The sequence below is a fragment of the Callithrix jacchus genome, chromosome 6 (genome assembly GCF_049354715.1).
Source record: "Callithrix jacchus isolate 240 chromosome 6, calJac240_pri, whole genome shotgun sequence".
NCBI classification, from domain to species: Eukaryota; Metazoa; Chordata; class Mammalia; order Primates; family Cebidae; genus Callithrix; species Callithrix jacchus.
In genome coordinates, this window is record NC_133507.1 from 95,063,456 (window position 1) to 95,080,768 (window position 17,313).

Here is a 17,313-nt window from a genome sequence, read left to right on the forward strand (position 1 = left end):
TTTTATCAGTCACCCCTCTCTTTTCAAGTTTCACCCACATTGTAGCATGTATCACTGTTTTTCTTTTTACTGCTGAATTATGTTTCTTTGTATGGACATATCATACTGCTTATCCAATTATCAGTTAATGCACATGTGAGTGTGCATTTCTTGGCTGTTATGAATAACGCTATGAACACTTGTGTACATGTTTTTATGTTGAGTTTGTTCTTATACATGGCACAAGAGGTTTATCTAATTTTACCTCCTAAATATCCCAGTAGTATTTATTCAGTGGTAGCATTTATTATCTCGGATACCCAGATATCTCAGTACCATTTATTAAAAATGATTTGAGGTAACACTTTTTTTTTTTTGAGACAGGGTCTCACTCTGCCACCTAGGCTGGAGTGCAGTGGCACTACCATGGTGCACTGCTGCCTTGGACGTCCTGGGTTCAAGCGATCCTCCCATCTTTCAGCCTCCTGAGAAGCTGACTACAGGTGTACAGCACCATGCCTGCTAATTTTTGTAGTCAGGGTTTTGCCATAGGGTCTAGGGTGGTCTCAAACTCCTTGGCTCAAGCAATTCACCTGCCTTGGACTTCCAATGTGCTAGGACTACAGAGCTATACAGCTCAAGATACCATTTTTATTCTTTCCACTTGTGTTTGTTTCTGGGCTTTCTATTCCACTGCTCTATTTACTTATTTATTCATGTGACAGTAGCATAGAGATTTTATTATAGAAGCTTTATGGTATATGTTGCAATATCTGTTAGAGCTAGTCCACCAGCAGTTTTAATTTTTTTAGTTTCTTCTTGGCTATTCTTGTATGTTTATTTTCCCATGTGACTTTTGTAACCTGAAAAAAAAAAAAAAAAGCTTCTTGGTGTTTTTTACTGGGATTGCATTAAATTCAGAAATTAAGGAGAACTGACATCTTTATAATGATGAGTCATCCTATTCAAGTCTACTTTTATGACAAATTTTGAAAAAGTTTCCTCCTGTAGGCTTTGCACATTTTTATGTTTAATAAGTATTTAATCTTTCTTGCTATTGTAAGTGGAGTTTTCTCTACAATTATGACTGACTGCTAACTGGCTACTGTCTGTAAATTAAGAGTCGATTGATTTTTGTAAGTTTACTTTTATATCCTGCTACTTTATTGAATTCTTTTATCATTTGGATTAATTTTATCAGTGATTCCCGATAGTTTTCTATTCATAATACAGATTGACTATCCCTTATCAAAACTGTTTGAGTCAGGCCGGGCATGGTGGCTCACAGCTGTAAACCCTAGCACTTTGGGAGGCCAGGTGGGTGGATCACCTGAGGTCAGGAGTTTGAGATCAGCCTGGCCAACATGGTGAAACCCTGTCTCTACTAAAAATACAAAAATTATCCAGGTGTGGTGGTGGATGCCTGTAATCCTAGCTACTTGGGAGGCTGAGGCAGGAGTATTGCTTGAACCTGGGAGGTTGAGTGTGCAGTGAGCCAAGATCTCGCCATTGCACTCCTGCCTGAGAGACTCCATATCACACACACAAAACAAACAACGAAGCTTTGGTTGAGAGGGATTTTAAATTTTTTTGCATTTTGGAATTTCTGCATTATTTTCATTGTACCCTTAATCCAAAATCTGAAATGCTTCAATGAGCATTTACTTTGTACATCATGTCACTGCTAAAAATGTTTTGAATTCTGGAGCCTTTCAGATTAGGGATACTCACTCTGTATCATATAATCTACAGAGAAAAATCTTTCTTCTTTACCCATTCTTATGCCTCTCATTGATGTATCTAACTATATTGGTTAATATCTCCATTATAATGTTGAACAGTAGTGAAGATAGTGTACATCTGCCTTGTTTCTGAATATTGTAGAAATACTTCTAGCATAATAATAAACATAAAATACTTCTAGTATTTCTACAATATTCATTATATATAAGATTCCTGGCTTTAGGACTAAGATATATAAATTTTATCATTTCAAAAACGTATTCCACAATCCCTTTTTGAGAGAGAGAGAGAGAACTATCACAAAATGGTTGGATCTTGTTGAAGGCTCCTTCAGCACCTATGGAGATAATGAGTTTTCCTACTAATCTATCAATAGGGAGTATAATGTTAGTGGGTATCCTAATATTAGGTCAGCCCTGCATCCCTGAAATACATCTCACATGGTCATGGTATATCACTTAATAATGATAATATTTAATTTAGTATTTCTGTATCAATACTCATACGGGATATTGATTTATAGCTTGCTTTCTTCTTTCAATAGAGTTCTTACCATGAGTAAGTATCAATACTATATTTGTTTCACAGAATAAATTCAGAAGATTTCCAACATTTTCAGTGCTCTGGAACGATTTATGCAGCAGTTGGACTATCTGGTCCTTGAAAATTTGAAAGAATTGCTCTGTGAAACCATTCAGGTCTAACGCTTTTTGCTGGGATAGTTCAGTAACATTCTTTATTTCTTTTACAGAAATTAGTCTAAGTTCTCTAACTTAATGTTGGTGATCTGCATTTCCCTGGAAAATTACTCATTTCATGGTCAGGCATGGTGGTTCATGTCTGTCATCCCAGCACTTCGGGAGGCTGAGATGCATGGATCACCTGAGGTGAGGAGTTCGAGACCAGCCGACCAATATGGTAAAACCCTGTCTCTAATAAAAATACAAAAATTAGCCAGGTATGGTGGCATGTGCCTGCAGTCCCGGCTGTTGGGAAGCTGAGGCAGGAGAACTGCTTGAACCTGGGAAGCAGAGGTTGCAGTGAGCTGAGATGGCACTATTGCACTCCAGCCTGGGTGACGAAGGTGACTCTCTCTCAAAGTAAATAAAATAAAACGCTGGATGTAGTGGCTAAGGCCTATAATTCTAGCACTCTGGGAAGCCAAGGTGGGTGGATTGCTTGAGTCCAGGAGTTTGAGACTAGCCTAGGCAGCATGGCAAAACCCTGTCTTACAAAAAATACAAAAATTAGCCAGGTGTGGTAGAGTGTGCCTGTAGTCCCAGATCCATGGGGGGTTGAGGTGGGAGGATCTCTAGAGCTCCAGAGGCAGAGGCTGCAATGAGCTGTGATCTTGCCACTGCACTCTGGCCTGGGCAACAGAGTGAGACCCTATCTTAAAAAAATGAATAAAATCAGGCTGGGCGCAGTAGCTCATGCCTGTAATCCTAACACTTTGGGAGGTCGAGGCAGGTGGATTGCCTGAGCTCAGGACTTCTAGACTAGCCTGGGCAACATGGTGAAACCCCGTCTCTACCAAAATACAAAAAATCAGCCAGTCGTGGTGGAATGAGCCTATATTCCCAGCTACTAGGGAGCTGAGGTAGAAAATGCTTGAACCTGGGAGGTGGAGGTTGCAGTGAGCCGAGATTGCACCACTGCACTCCAGCCTGGGTGACAGAGCAAGACTCTGTTTCTAAAATATATAATAATTTTTAAAAAATAAAAAATAAAGTAAAATAAAATTTAGCTAAGAAACATTTTGTAAGTCTTTTATCAGCTAAATGATTTGCGATTATTTTTTTCCATTTGTGAAAATATTTCACTCTCTTGATGGTATCATATGAAATATAAAACTTTTTAATTTGATGAAATCCAATGTATCTGAATCTGACATACTTGAAAAACATTTTTCAACAAACATTTTACACTCCTCATTAACTAAAAAATGTCACAACTCTAGGAATTTCTGGCAGTATAGGCGTTTTAAAAAACAATGTAGAGTTATTTTTAGCCTCAAGAGAAGTAAATAAAAAATGCTAATGAATATGTTGACTTTTCTGAGGGGTGAAAATGCAATTTTTGATCAAGTCACTGCCTAAATGAGTCTTCTTACCTTTAGGCTACAACCCACATGTTGAAAATAGTTTTGTGACACTTTAGGCTACATGATTTTTTAAAAAAGAAAATAGTTTTGGCCGGGCGCGGAGGCTCAAACCTGTAATCCCAGCACTTTGGGAGGCCGAGGCAGGTGGATCACGAGGTCAAGAGATCGAGACCATCCTGGTCAACAAGGTGAAACACTGTCTCTATTAAAATTACAAAAATTAGCTGGGCATGGTGGAACGTGCCTGTAATCCCAGCTACTCAGGAGGCTGAGGCAGGAGAATTGCCTGAACCCAGGAGGCGGAGGTTGCAGTGAGCCGAGAGCTCGCCATTGCACTCCAGCCTGGGTAACAAGAGCGAAACTCTGTCTCAAAAAAAAAAAAAAAAGAAAATAGTTTTAAAATTAAGACAAAGCTAAATCAAAGACCAAAGGACAATGGAAATGAAACAATGGAACAATGAAAATGTACATCTGATGGCATGCAAGAGCAACAAGGACTTTGTCAATACTGGAAGGAAGCTTTATTACACATAATCTCTAAAACAAAGTCTGTGAATTACTTAATTTCTATCTTCTTGTGCTCATTTCCACAACATTGGGAGAACTAATTTTTATTGTAGGTCCTTAGACAGTTGTAAAGGGGAATTGTTTCTAGTACTGGGTGTGGAATGCATCATGCAATCAATATTTTTTTTTCCAAAACAGTTTTTATCTGTCTTTGGACATATAAACCAAGTTTCCCTCCTCTTTGTAGCTGCTAATTAAGTTATACAAAATAGATTTTTGAGAGGCTGAAGGTAACTGTGACACAGTCATCTAATCACTAACAGAAATCAAATGAAAGGTATTTCTTTTGCAAGTACATGGGCCACAAAGTAGAAGGCAATATTTGCTTACGCATTCCTACAGTATACAGACACATCATTACACATGGAAAATAATACTTTAGACAATGCTTTACTACCCTATGTGACATTTAATACCCAGATCATTTAACTTGTATGCCAAATAATGAAAGGTCAGAGAATTATTCTGGATACAGCTGTTGGAACACAAGCGTAAGTGGGAGCAAATAAGAATAATTTAGTTGTTTAAATTTAAAAATTTCTCATCTCAAATATAAAATATAAAAAATAAAAGATCTGTTTACAATCAGCAGTTAATTCAAAATCATCAGCTGAAGAAATGGATTTTTTCCAATTCTTGAATGAAAACAACAAATGGATTAACACTTAAAAAGAACTTACTATGTGGGCCAGGCGAGGTGGCTCATGCCTATAATCTCAGCACTTTGGGAGGCTGAGACAGGCAGATCATGAGGTCAGGAGACCGAGGCCATCCTGGCCAACATGGTGAAACCTTGTCACTACTAAAAAAATACAAAAATTAGCTGGGTGTGGTGGCACACGCCTGTAATCCCAGCTACTTGGGAGGTGTAGGCGGGAGAATCGATTCAACCCGGGAGGCGAAGGTTGCAGTGAGCCGAGATCATGCCACTGCACTCCAGCTTGGCGACAGGGTGAGACTCCCTCTCAAGAAAGAAAAGCTTACTATGTGAAAGATACATTCTAAGCATTCCTTATGAGGCAAGTAGTATTAACATCCTTATTTCTAAGTTGGGAAAACTCAGACACAGATAGGTAAAGTAACTTGTTTAAGGTCACACAACTAGCGAGTGGTAGAGATGTGTAATTGAAGTGAGCAGTCTGGCAATATAATCCATGTGCTTAACTACTTTGATATGCCACCTAATTCTCTGTGGTTGCGATTTTTTTTTTTTTTTTTTTTTTTTTTAGGAAGGATTCTCACTCTGTTGCCCAGGCTGGAGTGCAGTGGCATCATCTCGGCTCACTGCAACCTCAACCTCCCAGGTTCAAGACATTCACCTGCCTCAGGCTCCTGAGTAGCTGGGACTATAGGTGCACGCCACCATGACAGGCTAATTTTTGTATTTTTAGTAGCAATGGGGTTTCACTATGTTGGCCAGGCTGGTCTTAAATTCTTGACCTCATGATTCATTTGGCCTCCCAAAGTACTGGGATTACACGTGTGAGCCACCTTGCCTGGCAAAAGTATGATCTTTTATCAGCATGGGGAAGGGGACTAGGGGCTTACTGCTTGACCAGTATTCTGGTGAGAATGGTAAAGCTGAGTATTTCACTTGTTCACTTCTAGAGCTGAGTATCCTACAGTATAACAAGATGTATCTATTCCCTTTAAAAAAGTAAAAAAAAAAAGTCACTTTGAGAGTGAAAAGTAAATCTTATAAGTGTGTATGTGCACTCATATACACAACGTACTCATTCAACTTTGGGAATAAATCAAGTTACTGCCTATAAATATGACTTAGGAAATTAATAGCACCCAATATACCTAGATGTATAATTCCAAGCAAGAAATACTGATTAATTATATTGAGCTCTAACTGGACCAAGTGTATAAAGAGATGTAGGATTGTTAGGAGATAGCAGGGGTTGCAGATTGATAGGATACTGCTGAGTTTACTGCAAAAAAATTCATACAGTGATCTGTATCCCAAACACTATTATAGACACTTCTGAAGTTAAAAAGAAATTCTTTCACACTTGAAAAAGCTAAGAACTTGACCACAAAGATGAGTAGTAGAGCCAGTAGTACCAATATCAGCAAGGTAGAGGGTATCTCACTGGGGTTTTTTTTCTTTGGAAATAGAGTCTGGCTCTGTTGCCCAGGAGTGCAATGGAACGATCTCGGCTCACTGCAACCTCTGCCTCCTGGGTTGAAGAGATTCTTCTGCCTGAGCCTCCTGAGTAGCTGGGATTACAGGCACCCGGCATCATGCCCGGCTAATTTTTGTATTTTTGTAGAGATGGGGTTTCACCATGTTGGCCAGGCTGGTCTCGAACTCCTGACCTCAAATGATCCACCTGCCTCAGCCTCCCAAAGTGCTGGGAGATACAGGCACGAGCCACCTGGCATGGACTACAGTTTTATTTCCTTCCCTAGGACAAGTATATTCCTTCCAGACCATTCAAACAACTAACCTTAATCTGAACCTCTTGCTCACCAAACAGCCTTCTAATTATAGTTTGGATTTCCATGCAGATTTGCAGATTAACCTGAAGAAGAGGATATCCTGGTTAAGACTGACAGAAGCACTACTCAACCCTCACAATAAATTAATAATCTGGCATTCAGATTTATTCAGTCTCTGCAAACATCATTAGCATATATTACCTGAGCTTATTTTATGTGAATGTACAAAAACAAAATTTCTGAGTTCACAAAGTTGAGGCCACAAGCACTAGATTTCAATAATGTAAATGATGCCTTGTGAGGTCTCTGGGCAGTACCAATCTTACTCCCTAACTTACCACTTTCACATAAAGAGGCTATATAAGATAGTATAAAGAGTTTTACATATATTCTAGATAAGTATTACAAAACAATTGCCAAGTTTTTTTAAAGAAAAAACTCCCCTGCGTTCCCCCCAAAACCCCTAGCCTTCTAACTGCTTCAAAAGGGTGTATCTAGCTCAGGGAAGGTAGAAGTAGTTCACGGTAGACAATCAGATAAAATAAGATGCAAGCATGATATACAAATCATAAGTTTTTTAAGAGAAGTTTTCAATTTTATTATATGTATATCTGAAGTTAAGTTTCAAATATATCTTTTTATTGTACAAGGTAGATTTAGTTTCTTATTGTTGAAACTGCAAAAAAAAAAATTCAAGGTTGGCTCTAAGCAGTAATTACTAAAATTTAATAATCACTATTAATGCATATATTTTTTATTACAAGTAAAGAAGAAAAAGATGAACATACCTGTGAGAAATAGCCAAAGAAATGAACAGGTAGTCCCAGGAAAAGAAATGAAAGATTTTTGATTAAAGAAAAGCAATTTTTTAAAAAGCAGCACTTCTGAGGTAGATGCAATGGCATGTGCCTGCAGTCCCACTTATTTGGAAAGCAAAGGCAGAAGGATCCCTGATCCCAGGAGTTTAAGTCCAGCCTAGGCAACATAATGAGATCTCATCTCTTAAAATGGTCCAGACTCTTTTTGGAGGTCAGTATAGCAGTATGTATCAAAAGCCTTACACTGAATACATCCTTTGATCTAGACCACTTACAGAAAGTTTATCCTAAAGAAAAAACTACAAAATACATCAAAGTGTTGTTTTAAAAGACTGAAAAATTGTACAAACTAGAACTGGCTGTGTTAAATAGAAATACAGTACATTTAATAAAATCAGAAATTTATTTACTGACAGCCAACAGGATGATGACATTTTAGGTGAAACGAAAAAACAGACCATAAAATGGTATGTACTGATCTGATTTTTATCAGTTAAAATAAGAAAAAGAAATACCTTATCCATTTTGTGGTAACTACTTGCCACACAATGTGGAGAATACATTTTTAAAAGTCTGGAAGGATATACACTAAATGTTAACAGCAAATAGTAATTTATTGTTGGCTAGTTTTCATATTTTTGCTTATCTTGTATTTCATCCTCTATGAATGTGTATTACATATTTATTTATAAAAATATAAATAAAAATCTATGTGCTGGGACCTATGCATGTGGGAAATGTGACTGAGACAAATGTTACTCTGCTGTGCACTACAGAAATTTTTCTGCAACATTTAGGCTGGGCTTGGTGGCTCATGCCTGTAATCCTAGCACTTTGGGAGGCAGAGGTGGGTGGATCACCTGAGGTCAGGAGTTCGAGACCAGCCTGGCCAAATGGTGAAACCCTATCTCTACCAAAAATACAAAAATTAGCCAGGCATTGTGGTGCACACCTGCAATCCCAGCTACTGGGGAGGCTGAGGCAGTAGAATCGCTTGAACCAGGAAGGCAGAGCCTCCCTGGTTCCATCAATGAGCCAAGATTGTGACATTGCACTCCAGCCTGGGCAACAGAGTGAGACTCTGTTTCAAAAACAAAACAAAACAAACAAACAAAAAAATTTTCTGCAACATTTAAATTCACCATTTGCAGAATGCACATTTCATTCATCTAATTTCTAAGTACAATATTACACATGGTAAGAAGGCAGCTGTATATAACTTACTGCCTAGGTAGAGATACAAAATATACAGTAATACAGTTTGGATATTTGTCCTGTTCAAATTTCATATTGAAACGTAATCCCCAATGTTGGAGGCAGAACCTGGTGGGAGGTGTCTGGGTCGTGGAAGCAGATCCCTCATGAATGGCTTGGTGCTGTCCTTGTGATGATGTTGAGTTTTGGCTCTGAGATCACAGAGCATCTAATTCATGTGGCACTTCCCCACTCTCTCTTGTTCCTGCTCTCGCCATATGATATGCCTGCTTTCCCTTTACCCTTCCTCCTTGAAGCCCTCACCAGAAGCAGATGTTGGCATGATGCTTCCTGTACAGCCTGCAGAATACTGAGCCTAAACAAACTACTTTTCTTTATAAATTCCCCACACTCAGGTATTCCTTTATAGCAATGCAAGAATGGACTAACACATATAGAATACATAAGGGTCAAACTGTAACCATAAAAAATTAAGGCTGGTATTGTATAACTAGCTTATTTTTAGTGATTGGTCTTTTCCTCCCGTAACAGGATTATAAAAATATTCCACCGGGCTTTGGGTACTTACCCCACCATAGTCCCCACTTGTTTAAAAAATAGTAATGGCTAATAAGTGCTGAAAAGATACTTGTTATGGTTTTATACCAAATACCTTGCCAAAAATTTTAAATGACTACTAAAGAGCCAAAAAGTATAAAATAAAATCAAATAAATCACTCTTACCAAAAGGAAGACATATGTTAATCAAAACCGCTAATACAGATAACTGGCAGGAGATCAAATCTGGGTCTAGGAGTCACAGTAGCAAGAGCAAAATGGAACAAGCTATGTACACAGTTGTCATTTTCAGAAAATCAGGAAATATACCAAAGTTTTTAGAACAAAGAAGATTTTTCTTGCTTTAAATTAAAAGGCAATTCTCAAGTTTGCTTTGGCAGTGCATAAGCAAAAATTATATTATAGGGCCCCAGGACAAGAGTGATACACATGCATGAATTTATTCACCATGCTAAGGATTTCGGAGTGCCTGAGTATCATCTCATAGGCTACTTGCTAGTTGTAAGAGGTAAATGAAAAAATTAGGTTATCAGTCAAATGAAACAAAACACTCACATAAGACATTTCTGCTAATCATTGTCAGAAACAGTAAACGATAGTAAGGATGACCAAATAACTTATCATCCAAACTGGAATACTTTTCATAATGAAAGGGGATACTACTGGTTTTGCTAGGCAACAGGTAATGTGGTCGCCCTAGTTATAAACCTGACAGCAAATGGTAAAGGCAGAAAGGAAAACCATGACAAAATAAATAATATGATCGGTTAACATTTACTGAGGTTGGAACAGGAAGTTTTCCTTTGCTAAAGATGAATTTATCCCAGCCAGATAAGGTTAGTTGACTTAGCATAGTTGGCCTTAAAAGGATACCTGATAAACTACGGGACTAAAGTAGGAATGTAAAGGTGAAAGCACCTGGCCACTAAAAATCAGTTCAACTGTACAGGTTTTCATCAACCTGAAGGTATAAATAAATTTGAGAAGGAAAGTTTTATACAATTAAGGAGATAAGATTTTTCAAGTCTAAATACTGGTAAGTGAACTCCCAGTTTGCAAAAAATGGCGTAAGTTTAATACTTATGGCTTAGCACATTTCATGCCAAATCCTACCAAAATTATAGTCTGAATTACTAGAAGAAATGCAACCACAAAAAAAAAAAGTGACCATGAATTAAGAACTAGCATTGACAGAATAAGTCAAATCACCTAATACTGAATTTCATATTCTTTTTTGGCAGGCTTAGTACATTGTTAATATACTAGAGACTATATATGCTATATGATTTCCAAAAAGTTCTTGACCAAATATCCTATAGAAGCTTTGAGGATGATGGCCAAACACATATTGAAAGATGTTGGCTAGAAAGATCAAATGTAAAGCCTGGATGCCCATATACATCATTCCTACAGACAGCTATTAGTCACCTGCTGTGAAGACAGAAAAAGAAAATAAAAGATGGATTTCATTGTAACTATCTGAGATCATGAGATAACATCCAATGGGCTATTTCTCTTTAAAATTAAGCATCTCTAATTCTTTCAGCCATTCCCTGTGTTTACGGTGTCTAGACTTTCGTTAAGACATTCTGGTAACCATTCCTCCAGACTTTGTCAATTTTTCCTTTAAAATTTGGTTGCCTTGAATGTAATAAAAGCAGTTGGACTGGTTTACAGCACAGGAGAGATATTTGCCATAAACAAAAAGCCAAGCCTATAATTCAGTTAATTTTTTAAGGTTATTTTATTGTTTTATACTAAGTCAACACTTTTTTCTCATGAACTGGGTCAAATCTTAGGGAGGTTGTGTAGTTAATTTTTCTAAACTTAAATGTAGTTTATTATATTCTAGTCAATAAAACTTTTCTTTTAAGCTTGATGGGTTGTTTTTATTTTTGACACGGTCTCACTTCTGTCACCTAGGCTGGAGTACAGTGGCTCTATCATGGTTCCCTACAGCCTCGACATCCTGGACTCAGGTGATTCTTCCAACTCAGCCTCCTGAGAAGCTGGACCACAGGCACATGCCACCACAACCAGCTAATTTTTTTATATTTTTTAGTGGAGATGGGTTTTGCCGTGTTGCTCAGCCTGGTCGTGAATTCCTGGGCTCAAGCAATCCGCCTGCCTTGGCCTACCAAAGTGATGGGATTTCAAGTGTGAGCCACCACGCCCCACCAAGCGTAATGTTTTTTAAAATGTCATTTGCTATTTTATTCTCTTTTCTTCTAGGTTAACAGACCAGGGAGACCTGAAAACTATCTTTGGATAATAAAAAGCTGCCATAAAGTATAAAATTTATCTGGAGGCAGAACTGGAACCAACAGAAAAATGGAATCATGACTTTGGCTCACTAAAAAGAGAAAAATTTGTTACAGATACAGTTGTCCATCAATGGAATAGATCATCTCACAGAATGTATAGTGCAGAGATTCCTGATATCAGAAGCAGTCTTGAGGAATCTAGTGGAGTCAGTTAGATGAGATCACCTGTGATCTAGTAAGTCAAGTAATGCTGTGATAATTAACCCTTAAAACTCACTGGATTAACAGAAAGACCTCATCTTGCTTGCCCCATACATTTGTTACTATCACAGAAGTTAGTAAATGAGGGCCTGTGGCCTGTTTCTGTATGTCCCTTGTAGTAAGAACAACTTTATATTTATATTTGCTATCTGCCTTCCATGTCATGACTCAGAAATTCAGAATGCTTTAAGTTTGGGGTTCCTGGCTTCTCGAAGTGGCTCTGCCATCTTAACATACAGCCTCCACAACAGTCTCTCCTCACATTCCAGAATGAGTCACCTGGTACTATCTAACTGCAATGGGCCTCTGAAGTATATTGTTCCAGATGCCCAGAAAGCAGAAGTGAGTACAGATAAATAAGCACTGCAAGTCTCTACCACAACTTGTATATTTTTTATTTCTATCCAAAGATTCTATGATTCTAAATATTTCAACTACATTTTCATTTTTAGTACAAATTTTAGTGAAATGGTTTTAATGAAAGATTCAGAAAGAAATGTGTCAAAATATCACAGATGGCAGTAAAGTAAAAGGGCTTTATGTTTGAGTAAGAACTGAGACAGGCCAGGCGCGGTGGCTCACGTGGTCAAGAGATGGAGACCATCCTGGTCAACAAGAAACCCTGTCTCTACTAAAAATACAAAAATTAGCTGGGCATGGTGGTGCGCGTCTGTAGCCCCAGCTACTCAGGTGGCTGAGGCAGGAGAATTGCTTGAACCCAGAAGGCGGAGGTTGCGGTGAGTCGAGATCACATGCCATCGCACTCCAGTCTGGGTAACAACAGCAAAACTCCATCTCAAAAAAAAAAAAAAAAAAAAAAAAGAACTGAGACGAAGGGAATCTAAGTATCACAGGCAGCATGTTTAGATTAAACTCTTTGGTTTACATACCTTCAATTTTTAATATGGCCACAATGTTACCAATAAATCCTAAAAACTTGAAATTTTAAACATTAAGTGGTTTAGAGTGAAAAAATCAATAGGTCCTGCAGAAAAAAATATATACGTACCAACTTTATAATTAAAGACCAAGTAATTTCTATGCCACCACTGCGGGAAAATTTGTCATTTGGTCATTTCAAAATCTCAGCCCTTTCACTGAATTGATTTACTAATTTATGGTACAGATGCAGACTGAATTATACATGATGATAGTGAAATATTTTATAGTTTTGTTCAACTGTATCTACTGCACATAGTAAAAGGCATACATAAATTAAGATTATCTCTTTTTCCTTTAGTAAGTGAATGTTTCACTACTCAGATGAATTTATTACTAAGAGAAAGCTATAGTCAGCTCCACACTCCAAAAACTTAAAAGGGCTCTGCCTGGGCATACTTCAAACATTCATGGAGACAGACAGGTCCTTCAATCAACCAGTGATAAGAGACAACCAACTACTAAATAATTGTCTAAAATATTGAATTGCAGACAGTAGTAAATAGCTGGATCCTACGGTGGGAAGGAGGGAAATAAGATGGCCCAAAGGGCTCAGCACAGATATCTAACAATTGATAATACAGAGATTAAGGCATATAAACCTACTTCTAGTCAAGGGTTGATACTTTAAAAGCTTCAAAAATAATAGAAATTAGAAGAAATGCAGGATGGACCTGGTGATTTTCTACCACCCCAAAATATCTCAGGGGACAAAATAACAATCTAGGAAGGATTGAAAGATGATAATATATTTTGTGGGCCAGGCATGGTGACTCATGCTGTAATCTCAGCACTTTGAGAGGCTGAGGTGGGAGGACTGCTTGAGCCCACGAATTCGAGGCCAGCCTGGGGAACATGGCGAGACTCTGTTTCTATTAAAAAATTTTTTTTAATAAAAATAGCTGATGTGGTGGCATGCACCTGTAGTCCTGTAGTCCCAGCTGCTTGGGAGGCTGACACAGGAGGATCATTTGAGACCGGGAGGTGGTAACTACAGTGAGCCATGATCACGCGACTGCATTCCAGCCTGGGAGACCAAGCGAGACCCTGTCTCCAACACACACACACACACACACACACACACACACACACACACACACACTCTGTCTCCCTCTCTCTCTCTCTCTCTCTCTCTCTGGAATCATAAATACCAGTTTTAGTTTCAAGGTTTCGTAAAACAATTTTAAAGTTAAGATAGGCAAAAATTTCAAATTGCCACGACAGTTAAGAAATGTTCATCTCTAGATCTCCCCAAACTACATTTTCTGTACTCAGTCTATAATAATATACACCAATATACATTAACAAATGGCTCAACTGCTACAGCTCCAAAGATGTTCAATAAAAATTTAAACTGTTGGATTACTGGCTATTCATTTCTTTAGCTCCTATTCTAAGGTAGTGATATAACAATGACAATAAAGACTAACACTTAAATGCTATATGCCAGGTGAGTGTGAACCACATTTAATGGATTACGTCATTTAATGCTTATTTACAGAATTGGCATTACACTTGAACCAGTTAATCTAAAACATATTATTTCTAATGTTTCATTGTTATTTTTCTCCCAACTCATTATCATTTATCATCCACTGTATCTCTTAAAATACATACTTCTCTAGCACTGTGGGCTCCATTCAACTCAAGGAATTAAATAGTTTTAATGTATTCTAAGATCTGATGTCATTCCTTTGTACATGGGCCCATGTTTTTTGTTCAATGTATACCAACTACACCTACTAGCCTCTATCATTTTTGTCTCTTGAATGCCTTGTTCCTCTACTTGCCCTGGTAATAATATCATGCAATGTCAGCAGCCTTGCCTGGCACTTGACTTAAGTTCCACTTCCAGCCCCAGGGGTGAGAACATGACCTAGACATGAACTATACTCGTCCCTGGTCACAGTTCAGTGTTGAACATGTGACTTAAGCTGGGTCATTCAGAATATAATGTAAGATCTTCCTTGTCACTGGCTCATTGCTATTGAGATCAACAGCCATAAGGACCAAGTAAGTCAGGATTTATAGCAACCAATTTTTCTTGGCAACATGAATCGAGCTGTCTACAGAATACCTGTGGAGAAGAAGTAAGACTCAGATTATACCATCTCATCTAAGACCTGAACCTGGCTGTCTCTTAACTTCTAGACCTGTCATTCAGATGAGTTTAGTTAATTCCCCCACTCCCATTTTTTTTCTTTTTGAGACGGAGTTTCGCTCTTGTTACCCAGGCTGGAGTGCAATGGCGCGATCTCGGCTCACTGCAACCTCCGCCTCCTGGGGTCAAGCAATTCCCCTGTCTCAGCTTCCCGAGTAGCTGGGACTACAGGCGCACGCCACCATGCCCAGCTAATTTTTGTATTTTTAGTAGAGACGGGGTTTCACCATGTTGACCAGGATAGTCTTGATCTCTTGACCTCGAGATCCACCGCCTCGGCCTCCCAAAGTGCTGGGATTATAGGCTTGAGTCTCCGTGCCTGGCCCCCCCACTCCCATTTTATTGAGTTTTTAGGCTTTGGATTTGTATCACTTACAATTTAAAGTACATGAGTAGAATAATCAGAGATAAAGAATTTTAAGCACCTTGGTATAATACATAAAGAAAAAGATACAAAGGATATACTCATGTTAAATATGCATGGTAAAAAGAAAAACAAGTAAAATTAGTAGAGGGAAAAAAGAACAATAAACTAACAACAAAATATTTCCTTAAGGTTACTAAATTGCTAATTATCACTGCAGAATAGGTAGAACCACAAGGGCACTTGTCCTAGAATTCTAGATCTGGATCTTTGAACTAGAGCCAAGTAGAGGTTCAAAAGTCACTGATTGGCTGGGTGCAGTGGCTCATGCCTGTAATCCCAGCACTTTGGAAGGCCGAGGTGGGAGGATGGTCAAGACATCAAGACCATCTTGGTCAACATGGTGAAACCCCGTCTCTACTAAAAAATACAAAAAATTATCTGGGCATGGTGGCATGCACCTGTAGTCCCAGCTACTAAGGAGGCTAAGGCAGAAGAATTGCTTGAACCCAGGAGGTGGAGACTGCAGTCAGCCGAGATTGTGCCACTGCAGTCCAGCCTGGCGCCTGGCAACAAAACAAGACTCTGCCTCAAACAAACAAAAGTCACTGATTAAGTAAGAAAAAAGGGTGTAAGATTCTATGTTTCAGTCTTTATCCTATGGTCTTCAATCTTCAGAGAGCAGCACCTTCCTTACCAGTAAGGGTAAAAACTTCTAAAATAAGCTAGATCAGTGAAGAATTCTTTGGGTTTAAAAAAAAAAAAGATGGCTAGTGCAATATGATCTAGGTAAACAGCTGATAAAGTTATAAGACCTAGAAAATCTAAGCAGAGGAATTTTTTTTTCCATATGAATTCTAATAAGTGTTGCTTCAAAATGACCGTTTTGATTCTTGTTTTATTCAAGTTAGTTAATGATTCTGTCTTTTCAACTAAGATGAAACCCAAGTCTCTTGTCTTTTCACACCCAGTATTTAACAAAGAATCTGACATAGTGTATGCATAATAAATGATTAATCAACTGCTACTCTTAAACACAGATTACCAGGTCTAGCTGATTTTTTCATTTTTTTGATCATATATGTTCTAGTGTTTTTTAAAAAAACTGCTCTTCTCTTCCATTGAGAAGTCTTTCTGTGTCGTGAATAGCATTTTGATGACCTGTTGACTCACATAAGCAAACAACATAGGGACGTATCTGCTATGAAAATCCACAAATTTTTCAGATAGTGCCCTAAAAACAATTTTATATGCCTCACTGGTTGTTATTCTTAGGTTGTTAACACACTTGACTTTATCATTGTTTACTTCTATTAAAAAGCAGCACTGCCAAATAATCCCTAATTTTCCACTAAAAAAAATAATGAAATGAGGTTAAGCTTTTTGAAAAGTTTAGATTAAACCTACTGTTGTTAGATTAATGTATTTGTTGCTTCCCTTTATCTGGAATGTGGCATTAGCTTTTTTATTTTAACCCTCTTTAATTCTTATTCAGTTCCATAACTTAAGGTTTGAGAGCTAAACACTGGGATTTTTGGATAACAGACTTGACAGTTTTGTTTGCATAACTATAATCAGCATTGTACATAGAAAGGATATGGCTACCTTTTGTTAAATGTGCACTTACTAAATATCAAAAAAGGGAAATGAAGTATAAATCAATTTTTATACTATTCGTTTGAAATATGAGTTTTATTTGCTTAATATTAGGGCTTTGCCCCTTTTTTGTAAGTCTCTTGGGATCCTGTATATAAGCTGTTCCACTAAACACCAAACTATTCTCTGGTACTAGCTACAAACCAGGTTTCATACTCTACTTAACAATTTAAATAAACTGAAATATTTCTAGAGGGTCTACTTCTGTTCATATAAAAACAAAATTTGATCTCAAA